The sequence below is a fragment of the Chinchilla lanigera genome, unplaced genomic scaffold, assembly GCF_000276665.1.
Source record: "Chinchilla lanigera isolate Chin_1 unplaced genomic scaffold, ChiLan1.0 scaffold00078, whole genome shotgun sequence".
Lineage (NCBI taxonomy): Eukaryota > Metazoa > Chordata > Mammalia > Rodentia > Chinchillidae > Chinchilla > Chinchilla lanigera.
Genome location: NW_004955479.1, coordinates 5885479 through 5902917, shown reverse-complemented (window position 1 = coordinate 5902917; position 17439 = coordinate 5885479).

Sequence of the window (17439 nt, the reverse complement as noted above, 5' to 3'; positions counted from 1 at the left end):
ATGAAATATTACAGAAGCATATGAATTTTAATGGGTATACAGAATTCTGTAAAATAAACATGAAGTAATTTATGTAACAAATTCCTAAATGAAGTATGTATTCAAATTTTGGCAATTATGAATATCTTATGATAAAAATCAATATAACCAAATAATTCTCAGACCCTTTGGTAATTTATTCTAGATGAATGCTTAGAAAAGATTAATTAAACAGACATATATATATATGTATATCTATACACACATATTTATAGATCTGCAGTGGCATCTATTAAGGTTGCTCTCACTGAACATTTCTAATTTCAGTAAAATGGTTACAAAACAATATACACACATATTTATACTGATTTTGCAGAAGACATTTTTAGGTAATGTATAAAATATAAAGAATAAATCTTAAAAAATTATTACAACCAGAGAAAACGCTGGCATGACTTTTATGTATTTGCATATATTTACTGATTTGGAAATGATCTTACTATTACAGTAAAGCTTTGGGTTGCAAATAACTTCTGCAAGCAATCCACGAGATGAGCAAACTATCTAATAAATTTTAAATAAACTATCTAATAAAGATAATATTAAACTAATATTAGACTGTTTTAAATAAACTAATAAAGCACTCTGATAATTGAGTGCTTTCTTGCATTACAAGTACTACATGATGCTGAATGTCATATGATCACAACTGAGCCTATGGTTCTTGTCTCTGACTCTGTCTCTCTGTCTCTGTCTCTGTCTCTCTTTCTGTGAATTGTGAATGATTATCCCCCAACAAAACATTATGAAGAAGACCTCATCTACAGAGAAGGAGGAGAAAAAGGCAGAGGAATACTTCACCTCATGTTAGATTGGATGGATGGGTAAAATGTGGGAAACAGAAAAGCACCACCTGAATGATGCTGTAGCAGTGTGAGTTATGAATCTGTTTAATGTAATGTCATATTTCCATAAAATCCTCAAAAAGAGGGAAAAGCAAGCGTCATTGGATTGTTTCCTTGCTAAAGTTGCATTAAAAGGAAAAATTCCATCGAGCCAGTATATTACAACGATTCCAGTAATGATAACCCAATAACCCTCCTCTCTCTTGTCTCTCTCACACCAGCCACTAAGGTTTTCATAGGTAAATTCAGGTGAATTTGTTTAATTTTCTTTATATTTTGTGTTTTTTATTATTTTGTATTATATTACAGTATTGTAATAATTTTCACATGAATATTTTTGGGTTGTGGAATGAACCATCTGAGTTTCCATTATTTCTAATGGGGCAATTTACTTTATATATAATTATGTTGCATTATAAGCATATTTCCAGGACAAATTATGCTCACAAACCAACTTTTATATATATGTTAAGCAGATCATATGCACATGCTATTTTAAAAACTGTTTTACTTAGCAGTACGTCATCACTATTATTATGAATCATTTATTAGTTTTCTCCAACCTAATTTCTGTATCTATGTAATATTCCTTTATATGGCTTTCCCCCAAAAGTCCGTGGGATAAAATTGACAGAAAAATGAATCTATTATGGCATACACTATGCTAAAGAATGCTTCAATCACACCCTGTATATTGTGGAATGATTAGCACTATCAAGTTAATTAAATGGTATATCTATCTACTCATACAGTTCCCTTTTCTTCCTATTGGTGAGAAAATTTCTGATCTTTCATAAGAAATTTTAAGTATACAGTGCAACTGTATTCTAAATCTCCAGGACTTGTACATCATATACAACTAAAATTTTGTATCTTTTGACCAGCATGTCCTCCCTCCCTCCACTGTTCTGTCCCTACCACCTTGATAGGGACAAATAAATCAAAATAAGTTGAACTTCAGGTTACACATACAAGTAGGATTGTCCAACATTTATCTTTCTGTGTCTGGCTTAATTCACTGAGCATCAGGTCTGTTAAATTGCTCTCTGTTGGCACAAATGGCTGGATATCTTTCTTTTTAAGATTTAATAAAATTCCATTACTCATAAACATTGCTTTAATTTCTTAAAAGTTCCTTATTATAAATGGTCATGATACTTCTTTAGTCTTTATTATTATATACACTGTGATGAAATAACCTTGTTAATAATTTTTTACCAAAATTCACAATTTTTTAGGTTAAATTCTTAAAGGTGAAATCGTTGGAAAAATAGTATACACAATTCTAAAGCTTTTTAGAATTTCCAAATTTCAATCGTTCTTTGAATAATGTCTACATATTTTCACTCTCTGAAGTACTAAATTATATTTCCTCAAATTCTTACCAACACAATTGATGCATTTCTGGAAAATTTTTTAGAGCAAAACTATATTGTATTGATTATATTTGGTGTTGGCTTGATCGCCAGAGAAGTTCAGGTTTGGAGCTGGTTGGTGTGTGTGTGTGTGTGTGTGTGTGTGTGTGTGAGAGAGAGAGAGAGAGAGAGAGAGAGAGAGAGAGAGAGACAGAAAGAGAGGTGGGGGGAAAGACAGAGGCAGAGGCAGAGGCAGACAGAGAGAAAGACACAGAGAAAGAGTTTTGAGTGTGTGCGCATTTCCTTTTCTTTTTCCATTATTTTCCATAGATTTGTGTGCTTTTTACTGTCCTAAAGAAAATTTATCTTTGATATTAATGGATTTAATAATTTCTCTTATTTTAGAATATTTTTCATTATTCTTAGTTTTATCTCCTTAGCATTTCAATATTTTGTCCTGAAATTGATTCTTGGATAAGTTAGGTAAATTTTTCTACTTTTTTGAGAAATTTTAATTAGTGCCTCCATCACTATTTAAACAATGATGATTTACCTCCCTAATTATTTTTCAGTAATGCAATAAAAGTTGTATTAGAATACTTTGAATATACATATATATATGTATTAGAGATGTTTTGCTCCATTATCTACCAATTTTAATATTTCCAACTTTTAATTTGAAAATTAATATTGATATGTAAATGTATATGATTCAAAATGTCAACATAAATAGGGTTTTAATTTTTTGATACGGACTAAATTTTATCATGTTTTATTTTAAGAAAAATCTTTGATTTTGCAATTGTTTTCATAATGTTTATCTTACTCTAATACTAGGTTCAAAGCTTACTGCATTTTTGATCTCTTCTCTCAATTATCTGAGATATAATTTTATTTTTTTAAAAGGAATATTTTAGGAAATATATTTTCTGAAATCTTTTATGGTTGTGAATGAATTTCTATTTCATCCATACATGCACAAATTGTCTTACATTTTTTGAGAGTCAACTTTTATCTCCTCTAAATTTGTAGGATTATGTCGATTTTCCCCGTTTATGGAGGCGTTTTCTCTGTTTGTTGTTTTACTCTTTTCTTTTCAACACTATGTGAACTTCCCCAGTAGCTCCTTTGCTCTGTCATTTATCTTTTTGTGTTCAATGCCTGAATCTCTCGCCGCCAGAGCCCGGATTAAATACATTCCAGTCCAGTTCCCATGTCTTCTAGGCCCTCATCTACTGACTTTACCCTCTCTATGCCAAGGGTTTATTCCCTGATTCTCTTACCAATGAATGACACTAAAAATTGTAGGGTTTTTTGGTGTTTTTTTTTACTTTTTAGAAGTTTTATTTCAAAATATTTATAAATTCACATGATTTTAAAGGTTTCCCCCAGTAGTATCTTATTAACTACAGTACACTATCAAAACAAGGAAACTGATATTAAGGCTGGCACTAGACAGGCTCAAGGAGATTCCCCCAAACGGGAGATGAGGACCTCCATTCAGCCTGCCAAGTAGTTTCTTTTTAATTTTTTTAAAAATTTGAGGCAGGCTTTCTCCAAGCCGTTAGGTTACCTAGGCTGGGCTCAAACCTGTCCTACTCCTGCCTCAGCCTGCCAGAGTGCTGGGATCACAGTGTAGCAGAAAGTGCACCACCCCGCCAGCCACACCCCCAGTCTGCTAGTTGCCCCCGTAATAGTTCCTGTTACAAGTTCCGGTTACTTCTGAGCCTTAGAAAGAACTGGTCAGTGTTATGCAGAGCTGGTCACTACAATGCATAAAAGCCAACCAAAGACAGCCAAGTCCTCTGCCTCTGTATTTCCCTTTCCACTCCGTAAAAACCTTCCTCCCTAGGCCTTCGGGGCCTGATACTTTGGGAATGATTCCGATCAGTGCCCATGAGCAAAAAGTGAATCTGCCTCCAAATCCTGGGTGTTGTTTCGATGTTTCTGCTTGTCATTGCAATGACACCACTCCTGCTTGATCAGCAGTCTTCTCCTACAGCGTTTAACTTTAGATGTAATTATTTTAGTCCGTATCTCCAGAAATAATATACAAGGTTTTCAACTTTTCTACATCCCTGACAACACGTTTTTGTTTTTGAGAATGCAATCTTAATAAGTACAAGGTGATATTTCACAGTTTGATTTATGTTTCCCTAATAATTAATGATGTAGAACACCCTTTCATATGTTTGTTCGCCATTTGTGTGTCTTCTTTGAAGAAAGGCTGTTAGACTCCCCTGATTGTGCTTTAACTGGATTATTTGTTTTTGCTATTGAGTTGTATGAGTCCCTTATATTTTAGAAGTTAACCTTTATATGACATATGTTTTGCAAATATTTTCTCCCAGGTTGCCTTTTCATTTCCTATGATGTGAGGTAGCCTTTTAACTTGTTGTAACCCCATGTTTATGTTTCCTTTTTCTGCCTGTCCTTTCAGGGTCATATTTAGAAAGCACTGTCCAAAGCAATGTCAGAAGCTGTTCCCCTATTTTCCTGTAATGGTTTTACAGTTTCAGGTCTTATATATAAGTCTTTAATCCATCTTGAGTTTATTTGGGGATATGGTGTACAACAGTGGTCCAATTCCATTTTTGTTGTACGTGGATATAATTTTCTAAACAATATCTTTTATGAAACTATGCTTTCCTTATTGTATGTTCTTGTCCTTCCTCTCAAATGATTTGGCAGCTATGGGAAATAGTAGGAGTGGTCACTAAACACAAAAGAAAATATGTTTTAGTGGTCTCACTTATGGGTACAGATCCAAAGGAACAAATGAGGGCCTTGAGGAGATATCTGTACTTCATGTTCGCTACATTATTGACAAAAGCCAAGATATGAAAACAACCCAGATGCACCAACATGCAAATAAAAAAAATTATACATGCATGGAATAAAACATTAGTTAGCTTAAAAAACAAGGAAATTCTGTCACTTGTGAAAACATAGGTGAACCTGAAAAGCACTATCCTAAGGGAAATCAGCAAGCTAATGAGTAGAGAATTAAATGGTGATTGTCAAGGTAAAGAGGTCGGAGGAAATAGAACACCTTTGTTCAGTGGTATCAAGTTTCAGTTATGCTAGAATCTATTCTGAGATCTGTTATGTGGCATTGTTCCCATTGTACAATTCAAATTTTGTTGAGAAAATAGTTAACTATTCTCACCATCATGGCCATCCCTGTGACCTCAACTGAAGTAACGATAGCACAGGTGTTTTCTAATGTCCATGCTCATCAAACTGAACCCCTTCAATTGTGCACTTCTTTGTATATCAATCATGTCATAATAGAGCTAGCAAAACTTCATTTTAGTCTTTATTTTATTGAAGTAAAATAAAATACAGACAACATCTAAGGGTTGCTTAGACATACTGATTAACTACTCAAAATTTTTGGAAACTGAGGGCCTATTTTATATTGTAAATGAAAAGTCATTTTCTTAGAAACAAAAATACTCAGTTGGTGTCAAATTCACATAATTGTTTTGACACTTCACTTACTTTTTGCAGGCTTTTGATGATCATTTCTTGAGATGTCTCAGCTTGAGGATACCTTGTTTCCTCCAAATGTCACCTACCTTATTTTTTAAACCATTTGAAAAGATTCCCTTGTACAATAAATTGAAACTTTTATCTTAAAAAAAAGAGAAGAAAAAAATTTGAACTTTAAGATAATAGGAGAGTAACAATAATTAATATGGTGTGTATTGTTACCTTCAGAGTAGCTACTCAGAGTTCAAGATACAGGCATGAGATATTGCCCAAACAATATTAGTACAAACCTTTCTTTTCAATGACTGAAGAGAAACTAGCAGTATAACTATCTTGACTACTATAATATATACATATACATGTATATATTTTTTCCTTTTCCCTTCGTTCCTTTCCCCTTTCCCCCATCATAGTTTCGTTTTTCTTTTTGAAATTAAACTAGAGATAACATAAAAAGGAAAAGGTGGTATTTGTTCTGAAAAACAATTTCTTGCATAGTTCCTAAGTTATAATCAGTCTCTAAGCAAGGCAGTGAGGTTTTAGTTTCTGAAGATAGAAAAGATCACTTTCTTTTATTTTTCATTTAATTAAATTTACAAAGATTGGAGTTGATAGGTGTTTGGCTACCATAAATTATTGCTGTATCAAATTTTTCTGAAATTAGTGGATTCTGACAATGAATATTTACTTGGTCACAAGTCTGTAGGTGAGCTAAGGTCTCTTCTAGTCCTAGCTAGCTTCTCCCACGTGACTTGAGTGGGCTGGATTTGGACTAATTTTCAATTAGATACCTTGTAAGATATCTTAGCTGTATTTCATGTGTCTCATCTTTAGCAAACTTAACTTTGATATGTCCTTCTCACTGATGATAGAAAACAAGAGAGAGTAAATTGAAGAAGTCATAGGACCCATCCCAGAGTCAGTGTAGGGAGGCCCTGAAGAGATATATGGCAAAGTGTACAGGTGCAGGAAAAGGGAGAATTAGAGTCATTTGTCATCTACAGTTGCGATTTCTTAAGACCCTACTTACCACAGCAGAATATGCACCCTGTGTGTATGCTCTACGGATTTCAGAGAGCAGAACCATTTCAAAACTGTTGGAATCTCAGAGGGGAGTTTAGAGTTAAAGCTTCACTACCTTATGGTACCACATGCATCAGCATCGCATTTGAATCATCAGAGCTCATGCTGTTGACTCATAATAGGAAAAATGCCATTTGGGAACATTATTCTGATACTGAGGTCTACTGAAACCTTACCAACAGTGTAATTCAGATTTTCATAGATTTATCTCTTAGGAGAAATAAAGCAAGCACAATTAAATGTTGAATTACTGCTCTCAAGCAACCAATTTGTGAAGGATAATGGTCTCACCTAGAAGATAAAAGTTTTCATGTGATGAGGCTCTTTAGCACACAAAGCACTGTCAAATACCCAAGAGCCCAATGCAAAGACCTTCCTTTAGTTCCTGAGATAATGAAGAGAAATAGGGCTTCTAAGGCGTCCTCCGGTACTGGTCTCCCGCCACTGCCCCCTCCTCCATTTTCAGTTATAGGCCGTGACTCTGGGCTCTTGGATTTTGTTCAAGATCATCTATTTTATTTTCAAGATGCGGTATGAATTTTTCCCGTTAAGTTTCTTTACCAGCAAACACAATCACTATCCAGCTTATAAATTGTGTAGCACAGTAAATGATTACAAACATGTTTTAGTAGCTCTATTTTGTTCTAATGGTTTAAAAATTCCATTTCCATTTTCTATGATTTGCTGTTATATGGATTTTGACAGGCCTTGCCCAGGTTTATAGTTTTGTGGTAAGTACTCTATGTTTCACGAAATGCTAAATGTTCTTCAAAGTAAATCTGGCAACTGAACTAAAGATGAAAATATTTTGATAAATCTAATTACTAATAATGATTAAACTTTATTGGGCAATCATTATGCCCTGAGTCATAGTCAGGGCATTATGATCAGGAATTTGAAGCTCAGGGTAAATAGATTCTAAATGATCACTTGTAAGAGAAGGAAAGAAGTGATTTGCTCAGCTAGGATCACCACCTGCGGTGCAACCTAAACTGCCTCCACGCAGACACTCAGGATGATCACGGGGCTCACTGCCTTTGCTGTCCTTTCAGGTATCACAGCCTTGTACAGCTTCTTTTCCAAAAACTAGCACTAAGTCTAGTAACACTCACTTGAGCATTACGGAAGCTGAATTCCCTGGATGGCTGCTTCTACTGCCCAACTTTTCAAAGTAGGGGAAGATATACAGGATTTCAAAAAATGCCATCAATAGTGTCAACCATACCTTCCCTCGCTGACTTAGTTCTTGAAAACTACCTATTTGGTCACCATAGTCATAATGCTGTACAGGTCCTGGGATAGTCCGATCATATCACTCCAGGCTTAGAGAGTCCAGATCTCACTCATATGATGATTTGGGTGCAGTTTTTCTTTGCCTGTTAAAACTCCCCCACAGTACCATAATTTAACTTTATGCTCTTTTCTCTCTTTCAGTTTTGAGTGTTTTATCAACAAGCTCTACACCAATCTTTAGCATTGTTCCAATTTATCTTTCCCTGGAATGTGCTGGTCTCTTTTAATCTGTCCACTAGAATATTTCTTCATCTTGTTAAATTTGTTAATTTATTCACATCCCTTTTCTACTCATTTTATCTTTGTGTTCGTTGTAATTATCTCAATTCATTCTATTCTGTTACTATCTCAGTTTCAAAGCATAATCATTATGTACTTTGTTTCTATTTTTAAAACTTCTTTAATAATATTATCTGGGCCCTCAGTTTATTTCCTTAGCTCTGCAGTCTTTAATTCTGCTGTTTCATCACCATGTCTTTGAGTTTTTATGTATTAAATCCTTTCTCTAACTGTTTTCACCTATGCCACAAAGCACAGCTGTTTATTTTTGGCTAACTTTTGTTGTTTTTTCAAACCACTCTGTTTTCTGTGTGCTACATTACAGTTTGGAGGATGTGTTCAGCAGTATTTTTGCATGCTGTGAGACTCTTTCATCGCATCTTTCTAGATCTGGAGAGTCCATTTCTCCTCGTACAGAATGGATGACTCCTCCCTGACTCCCTCTCCACTCTAAGTCTGACATGTGTTCCTTATTAGGTGAATTACAGTTTTATGCTCAAATATTCTGCTTCTGTTGTTTGTTAAGAGGGACTTAGCTAGAGGTTAGTGCAATAAAAAAAGGGCTATCTTGAGGATTTTGTTATGGCTGTGCATGTATTCACTTTACTTTGTAGTGAACAGGAATCTTCATTCCATGAAGGTATCGTGACAGTGGAAGGAAGTGGATATACACTCAGCAGAATTTGAAATCATTTTTTCAGTTCAAGAGGATCCCTAAAGTCTGTGTTTTATTCAGTGAGTGTCATCTCTACTTTCACTCCCCCCTATTTTACCGTGCTCTTTCATTACAAATTTAAACAAAAACTGAATTGGTGGTATTAATAAGAAGTTTAGGCTTCCATCAAGTTCCAAGTACCGCTTCCCTAAGGTAGGATGTGGTTAAGGTCCACAGTGTGTTGTGCACTTTGTGCTATTTTGTCTTGTCACTGTGTCCTTGCTGTACAAGGAGAGAGAGCATGAGAAGCAGCCCCATCAAAATCAAGTTGAAGGGCACTGGGGATTTAGCTCAGCGGCACAGTGCCTGCCTGGCAAGCACGAGGTCGTGAGTTCGATTCCTGGTACTGGAAAACAAACAAAAAACAAAAACCAAAAAAAAAAAAAAAAAAAAATCATGTTGAGGGATATCACTGCCAGTGAAGTGCATTCTGTAAACCCGATTTGCCTTTATAACAGTTTAAGGGAGATATTTTGTTCATCACGTTATCTAGAGAAACAAAGTTCTCCATAAGGATAATATTACTGCAGCACTTAAGAACTGGGGCACTTGGGTAGTACATGGACCTTGAGTTTAATGTTCAGAAATTCCAAACAGCAGCGTGACACACGGGTTAACTGTATGGGGCTGCATGCTTATCTTTCAGCTATCAATCTTTCTCTGACTCCTACATTCATTTTCAGTTCTGATTTTTCTTGTTCTAATTTACTTGCTTAAATTTTTCATTTAAAGTTTTTAAAACATTTAAAACTATTTGAAGTTAGGTCCAGTGAATATATCAGCTATTTAACCATGCATCTAGTAACTGATATAATGATACAAGGGTAATAATCTACATTTAATGCTTAAGTATGTGTATGTCCCTCTCAGGTCCATTGAGAATAGTAAAAGTAAAACCTTAATATATACCACCAAAAGTGTGTAAATAGATTTTTGTTTATGTATATTACTTTGCCAAATAATACCAAATGACAATTAATCTATAAATTCTTGCATAAAATAACCTAATGGGTGCAAAATTCTATTAGATAACCTTAATTTAGTTAATATAATATAAATAGAAAATGTCTTCAAGAAAATACATCAACTGTCAGAGGTTAAATGTTACTTTTAGTTTTGTGATCACAAATCTTTTCTATCTTGTCATATGTCTATGTTTTTCATATCTTCTGCTATTGATTTCTATTATCTTTATCAACAGGAACATGCACTGTTTTAAGTTACTTCAAATTTTCAGTTTACCATCATAATATTAAAATATATTTTATAGAGATTGATATTATTCTGTTTCTGTAAGATAGTGACATAATTCTTTCTCTCCATTCCACACATAGACAAAAATCAAACAAAATCAGACAAACAAAAGAAGAAACCCTGCAGCTAAGCTTAGCAAGAACACTGTAAAACTTCAACTTCTGAAAAAAATTGTAGTTTTCTCTAAAATAATCCACAGATGATTCTCTTTTGTTATAATAATCAAGGGAATTTTTTTAAATTGCAAAGGTGAAAAATCCAAGATATTAAAGTCATAATTTCCTGTAACTTATGAAATAAATTGACACAAATTTCATTGATATTGAGTCTTTCTTTTGTAAACCAGACTTATTCTCCAATGTGCCAACACTAACTGAATCAAACATTTCAACACTATTTAATTTAAAGTTTTAACTTATAATGGTTTTTATATCCTACAAAATGTTTGGAAATTTGGTAGTGCAAGATGCTATTTTCCCCCATAAGTAATTATGCTGAGTCCATTTTCTTTTTATTCTCCACTGTTAGCATTAGTGTCATTTCCCATATGTTAAGAATACATAGAGTGTGTTTTATTTCAAAAGAGACAAAAACAAGAGACGGATTGTAATTGGACATGGTGAATTATGAGTGACTTTTTCTCTTCAGCAAAATGAGTGTTGTTTTAGTACAGTCTAGTATATTGAACTCTTGGCAGTTTCTTTCTCTTGGTTTAATCTTCACAATTAACAATACTTTCTTTAATGTTGAGTGAGTAGGTCTACTTAACATTCATAATTAAGCTATTGCCTTTGAAGGATTTTGTTTACCTTTGTGTGTTGCAGTGTTAGGACAAAGGGGATTTTAATATTCCAAACAATTTCAAATAAAAAATTCCAAACAAAAAGTCTATTGTTACATTTAATTATTTTAATATTTATAATAGTATGATAAATCAAATATTTTAAATATGTGTTCATTAATCTATAACATTAAGTTGTCTGTGGTCCCTAACAGGATCAGTGTGTCAGTTTCCAGATATGAGTAAAGTAAGAAGAATTCTTCTGAGTAACATTCTTTGATGTTAGAACTTAGTTACAACTCTAGATGGTATAGTTTTCTCTCCCTCACTTGTTATCAAAAGTTTAATTTCCATGACAATACTGTGTGACTCTTCAGCTCTTTCCTCAAAGACAATTTTATTTCACCAAAAAATAGGCCAAAAATGAGTTATACTTCTAGGCTTTATAAGCTTCTGTGAAATAAAAGCATTTGTTGAAATGATTTTGGCTTGCATTTTTCCTTGAATGACTCAAACAAAATAAGACAAACAAACAAACAAAAATGAAGGGAATTTCATATTCATGGAAGTTCTCTTGTGTTTGAAACACAGCTTCTAGTCTTAACATTTTTGAATCTGAAAAATTCAGTAAAGAAATTCAGTAAAGAAAAATTCAGCAAAATTCAGATTTTGCTTTCAAAATTTTGTAAACATAAAAAGAAGCTTAGTGTGTCTGAAAAGGTCATACTTTGTGTATAGGCTGTAAACCACTGTTGCAGCCTCACCAGTCATTTCCCCAAATAATGATGCCTCCCTGACCCAAAACCAGGCTTTCACAGACAATGTTTGTCTCTGGAACACAAATGCGTAGAAAAGTAGGTTTTGTTTTATTCATTAACTCTCAAAAGCTCTTAAATTGGAGGAAAAATCATCTTATTTTCACTTTGTTTAAAAAAAAGCTGGAACTTACTAATCCTCATTTTTCTTTTCTTCAATATCTTCCTCTAATTTTTTTTCTCACAATCTCAAATATCACAATCTCAGGTCAAATTCATAGTTCCAAAGTTTTAGTCTTGTTTCCTCCTCTTATCCTCTTTTCGGTAGCTTCTTTCTCCAACCACTAAAAGTGGGAAGATCCCACTCAGGCTGTGAGTCCCATCCGTTTCTCCACGTTACACTGTGACTTTGTCAGGTTTTACTGACTTAAACCCTTCTGTGTACTAGTGATGCCAAAACACACGTCACAGCTGAAAATTCCCCCGTAATTCCCAGGCTTATAGAGCCAACTGCCTTGTAAATTCCTCTTGGACTTCTAGTTGGCCACTCCAACTTAATGCCTAACTGGACAGGCAAGAATTTTTGGATAAGACATGAAAATCACAGGAAACAAAAGGGGATAGGATTACATAGAACTAAACAACCGCTGCATAGCTAAGAAAACAACCAAGAGTGAAAAGACAGCCTACAGGATATGAGAAGATACGTGCAAACTGTATATCTAATGGGAGGAAATGTCATTATTATGCAGAAAATATAAGGAATTCAAACAACTGAGTAGTAAAACTTAAAACAATCTGATTTATAAAGATGGTAATTGATATTTCTCAGAAGAAGACATACAAATGGCTAATGGCTATATAAAAAAATGCTCAACTTCACAAATCACCACGGAAATCTAAATAAACTACAATGACACACACACACACACACATACACACACAATGCATTATCTCCTTGTTTTAATAAAAATGGTTATTTTTTAAAAGACAAAAAATGTCACAAGCATTGCTGAGGGTGTAGAGAAAAGGGAACTCTTACATGCTGTTGGTTAGGGTGTAAATTAATGTAGCCACTAAGTAAAGCAGATGGAAGCACCTAAAAGATTAGAAATAAAACTACCATATGATCCCATTACTGAATGTATAACCAAAGGAAATGAAAACAGTATATCAAAGGGACATTTGGATTTCTATTTTCATTGCAGCACTGTTCACAACAGCCAAGAAGTAGAAAAAAAAAAAAAAAAAAAAGAACCTAAGTATCCATCATGTAATGAGTGGTTAAAGAAATGTGGTGCGTATATGTAATGGGATCCTAAGCATCCATTCAAAGTAGATTAAAATGCTGTCACTTGTGACCACAAGGATGGAATGGAGATCACTGTTTTAAATGAAATTAGCTAGACACACAAAGACAAGCACCACATGACTTCACTCAGATGTATAATTTGAAAAGGCTCATCTCACAGACGTTCTTAGAATGATAGTTTTCAGAGTCTCAGCAGAGTGATGGAGGTGGAGGTGGTAGACACGGAGGGACAGGGAGAGGTTGACCGATGAGGACTAAGTTATAGGTAGATAAGAGAAAGGAGTTCTAGTGTGCTACTGTGCAGTAAGGTGACTATCAATAGCGATAATGTACTGGACTTTTCAAAAAATCTAGGAAAAGAAATACTGAATGTGCTACCATAAAGAAGTTATAAGTGTGTGCTTTGACGATGGCACAATGCATGCATCTACTGTAACATCACGTGGCTCTTCTTTTATGTATGATAGGAAAATTGGCACAAAGAAAATCACCATCAGTGTCAAAACTTGGCCCTCCTATAGAGGTCTCCATCTTTTAATGACTGCTGCCTGGTCCAATGCATAAGTACAAGCAAAACCTAGGAGTTAAAGTCTCTGTTTCACATTTTACATTTACCTCATTAGAAAATCCTGCTGAATATATTTCTTCTGAACACATCCACCGCAGCTGACAAAACCCTAACCGCCATCATATTGATCACCCAATGATAACCACAAAAATGGACTTTTCACTGTGTCTGTCCCCCTTGATTGTCCACAATCCAGCCAGTGATCCTTTTAAAATACAGGGAGAATCACATCACTCCTTCACTCAGAAGGTTCTAATGACTTCCTCTCTCCCAGAGTAATAGGAACATTCTTTTTATGATCTTAATATGGGTTATCCTGACCTCTCCAATCTTAGTCTAAATTTAATACCTATCATTCTTCTCTAGCCTTACCGACCTTTGGGTTTTTCCTCGAACTCCGCACATATGTTCCTTTGCACTTGCTTTTCCCTTTGGAATGCTCTCTTCCCAGATTTCTACACGGCTCGCATTCTTAGCTCCTTCTGCACTTAAATGTTACGTTTTCAGTGGCATTTGTCCTGGATACTGTTTAAAACCACCACCAATCCCCATCCCATTTTGTGACTTTATTTCTTCACTTAGCAATCCTCACTATCTTACATATTTTTAAATATAACTTGTTCATGTCTTTCTTTTCCAAAATGAGACTATAAGTTTGAGTATTTTCTCTTTTGTTCAGATCTGTATCAATGGAAACTAAAACAGAATCTAACATTCTGGGCACAAAGTAAATGCTGTAAAATGAAATCAGTGAATGGATACAAGACTGTGACTACTTTTGAACCTTGGAGTGAATTATACCATGTTGGACTGAGGACTTAATCTTCTCAAATATTTTGTATATCGTGATGTAAAATTAAGGTTTTATGACATTGTACTTCCATTCACACAAAATATACAAGTAGACACTTCACAAAATTTACTTGTATTCATAAAAATTTTGCAAGTATATCAATGAAAGCAAAGAAATGCTAGGATATATGAATGAAGAAAGAACTGTTAAACTGTGACAAAAATCACATCACATAGATAATGCCCTTTAGCGAAGGTGAATCAAAGGTGAGAGTGGACGTGTGAGTGGCAGGCCACATCCCAGCTTTGGGCGATGAAATGGAGCTGTCAAAGATCTTTGCTCAGACACATCTTCCAAACTTCAAAATGACTTACTAAGAATGATGTTCATTGCAATTTTGTCCTGTCCTTATCATTGAGGCCATTTCCTAGGCAAAATATCAGACTGTTTGTAGGTGTAGATACTCATTTTAGGTCATGCATAACTAAGAAAAAATCATTCCTCCCTGCTAGTTAGGGATGAACCAATGCCAACAACCTGCCTCCTTTGTTTTCCCTGAGCCAAGACTCTGCCTTCCATGAGAAAGCTGGAGGGGACCATTCTATTCACTGTAAGGGGCCCTACAGCAGAGTATGGAGTCGGGAGCTTTAATCTCAGTTCTGTTTATCTCTACTTTCTGCCACCACCATCCCTCAAAACAGAGTGCATGACAGCCAGAATAATCCGCTAATGACACATATGAATGCTGTGAGATGAAATTCATTTTGTATATAAAAATCATTTTTGTATCTTAGTAAGAAACTATGATTGTTTGCCATAAATATTGTTGAAAAAATCCTTAAATTGTATGGGAAGTTGGACATAGTTCTCTAAGTTTAATGTTTAGGTTCTAAGTTTGATAATCTTTAAGAATTGTCAGTTTACATACTATATTGTATACTGCATTGTATTTTTGCTATGAAATGAAATTTCATTCTAAGTTTTTATATAATTTGTCTTTAATAGAAATCTGTAGTTGAAAAAAACACTTCTTTGCTGTATGACTTTTGCATGAATAAGTAATTGAGGAGAGAAGTAATTGGCGGGCTGGGGACATAGCTCAGCAGCACAGTGCCTGCCTGGCAAGCTCAAGGTCCTGAGTTAAATTTCCAGTACCAAGAAAAAAAAAAAAAGAAGACACAATTGGCTTTTATAAGAAAAGGACACTGACAACACTAATATATTTTTAACCATAATGGACATGTTGTAGAAAATATATTTAAGACAGAAACCTGGCCTTAGCTGAAAAACAATATAATATATCATTGACTTAAGCATATTCCGTTCTGAGAGAGGGTGGAAGAATATGAATTATTCTCTGAAGACATAGATTAAAAACTGAATGATTTTGGTGTACCTATACATCAAAAAACATATTAATAAAGACAAGCAACTGGCAATTGTCCTCTTGACAAGAAAAATTAACCTATTATGCAGCCTTTTTGTCAGTGTATAATAAATATAAAATCAAAGTTCATATAATGCAGCCAATGAACAATAAAGAGATTTTCAATCAAAGTTATTATTAAATTGCAGATCTTCCAACATTAATAAAAAACTTCAGGCATCAAGGAAAAACTAGATCAAATACTACAATTTTAAGTTTAAAAATATATGTTGATGGCATGTGTATGTCAAAACAATGTTACCAAATTTTTATCTTTCTGATTAGTTCATTCTTAATTTTATAGACATGACAAAAGCTGTCTTCAAAGAATGGAGATTATTTCCTGTTTTCTTACCTATATTTTTGCTGAGAAATTGCAAGCTAAGCTGTAATAAAAATCAGCCATTTCTACATCAAGGAACTTTCAGAAAGAAATAAATGTTACATTCTGACCAACTGTAAAATTAAGCCTGGTGAATTCACCAAAGGAAGGTCATTTTTGAGAAGTCTTCTTCTGTTTGACTTGTTATATGTTGGTTGTAAGATCAGTGGACAGAAGACATTTTGTACTAAATGAGAATGGTGACAAGCATGATGAGGCATAGGAGCTTCATCATTTAATGTCTTAACAGTTGGAGGGTGATAAATTTCAACAGTGATTATTTAAACATTAGAGTTAAACTGAGCTCAGTCATTATCCAAGTAAATGGTTTACATAGCTAATGTCTTCAATGAATTTAGTTAAACCAAGTTGTTTACATTTGAGAATATAAGCAAAACATGTACATATATAATTATTTGTATACATCTTTATAAGTTTAACTATAAGGGAATTTTTAAAGATATAATTTTAATGTAAAGGCAATAGAACAATTCAGAAAGCAGATCCGCTACATGAGATCTTATCAAAAGAAGTATTTTTGAGTGACATCATAGAAAGAATACCAGAAATAAATTTAAATTTACAATTATGCACTATTTATATTGTTTAAAGGTAGTTCTTGGGGCTGGGGATTTAGCTCAGTGGCAAAGCGCCTGCCTGGCAAGCGCAAGGTCGTGAGTTTGGTTCCCGGTACTGGAGAAAAACCAAAAAAACAAACAAACAAACAAACAAACAAAAAAAGGTAGTTCTTACATGTGTCACACCTGAATTATTCCCCCTGAGCTTTTTTTTTAACATTGAACTATTTATTGAAGAAAGTTTTGTATTCAACTTGCATTGGAATATGCCCAGTACTTATTAAAGAGGGGGACAAAGAGATTATGCACAATAAATATCTTGGGGCTGTGCTGGAATTCATGTTTTTAAAGTTCAGTTTAATTTTTTTCTTTCCAAGACAGTCTCACTGTGTTGCCCAGACTGGTCTCAGACTCCTGGGATCCTATGATCTGTCTACCTCAGCCTCTTAAAAACTAAGACCACAGATGTGCATCACCACGCCAGTC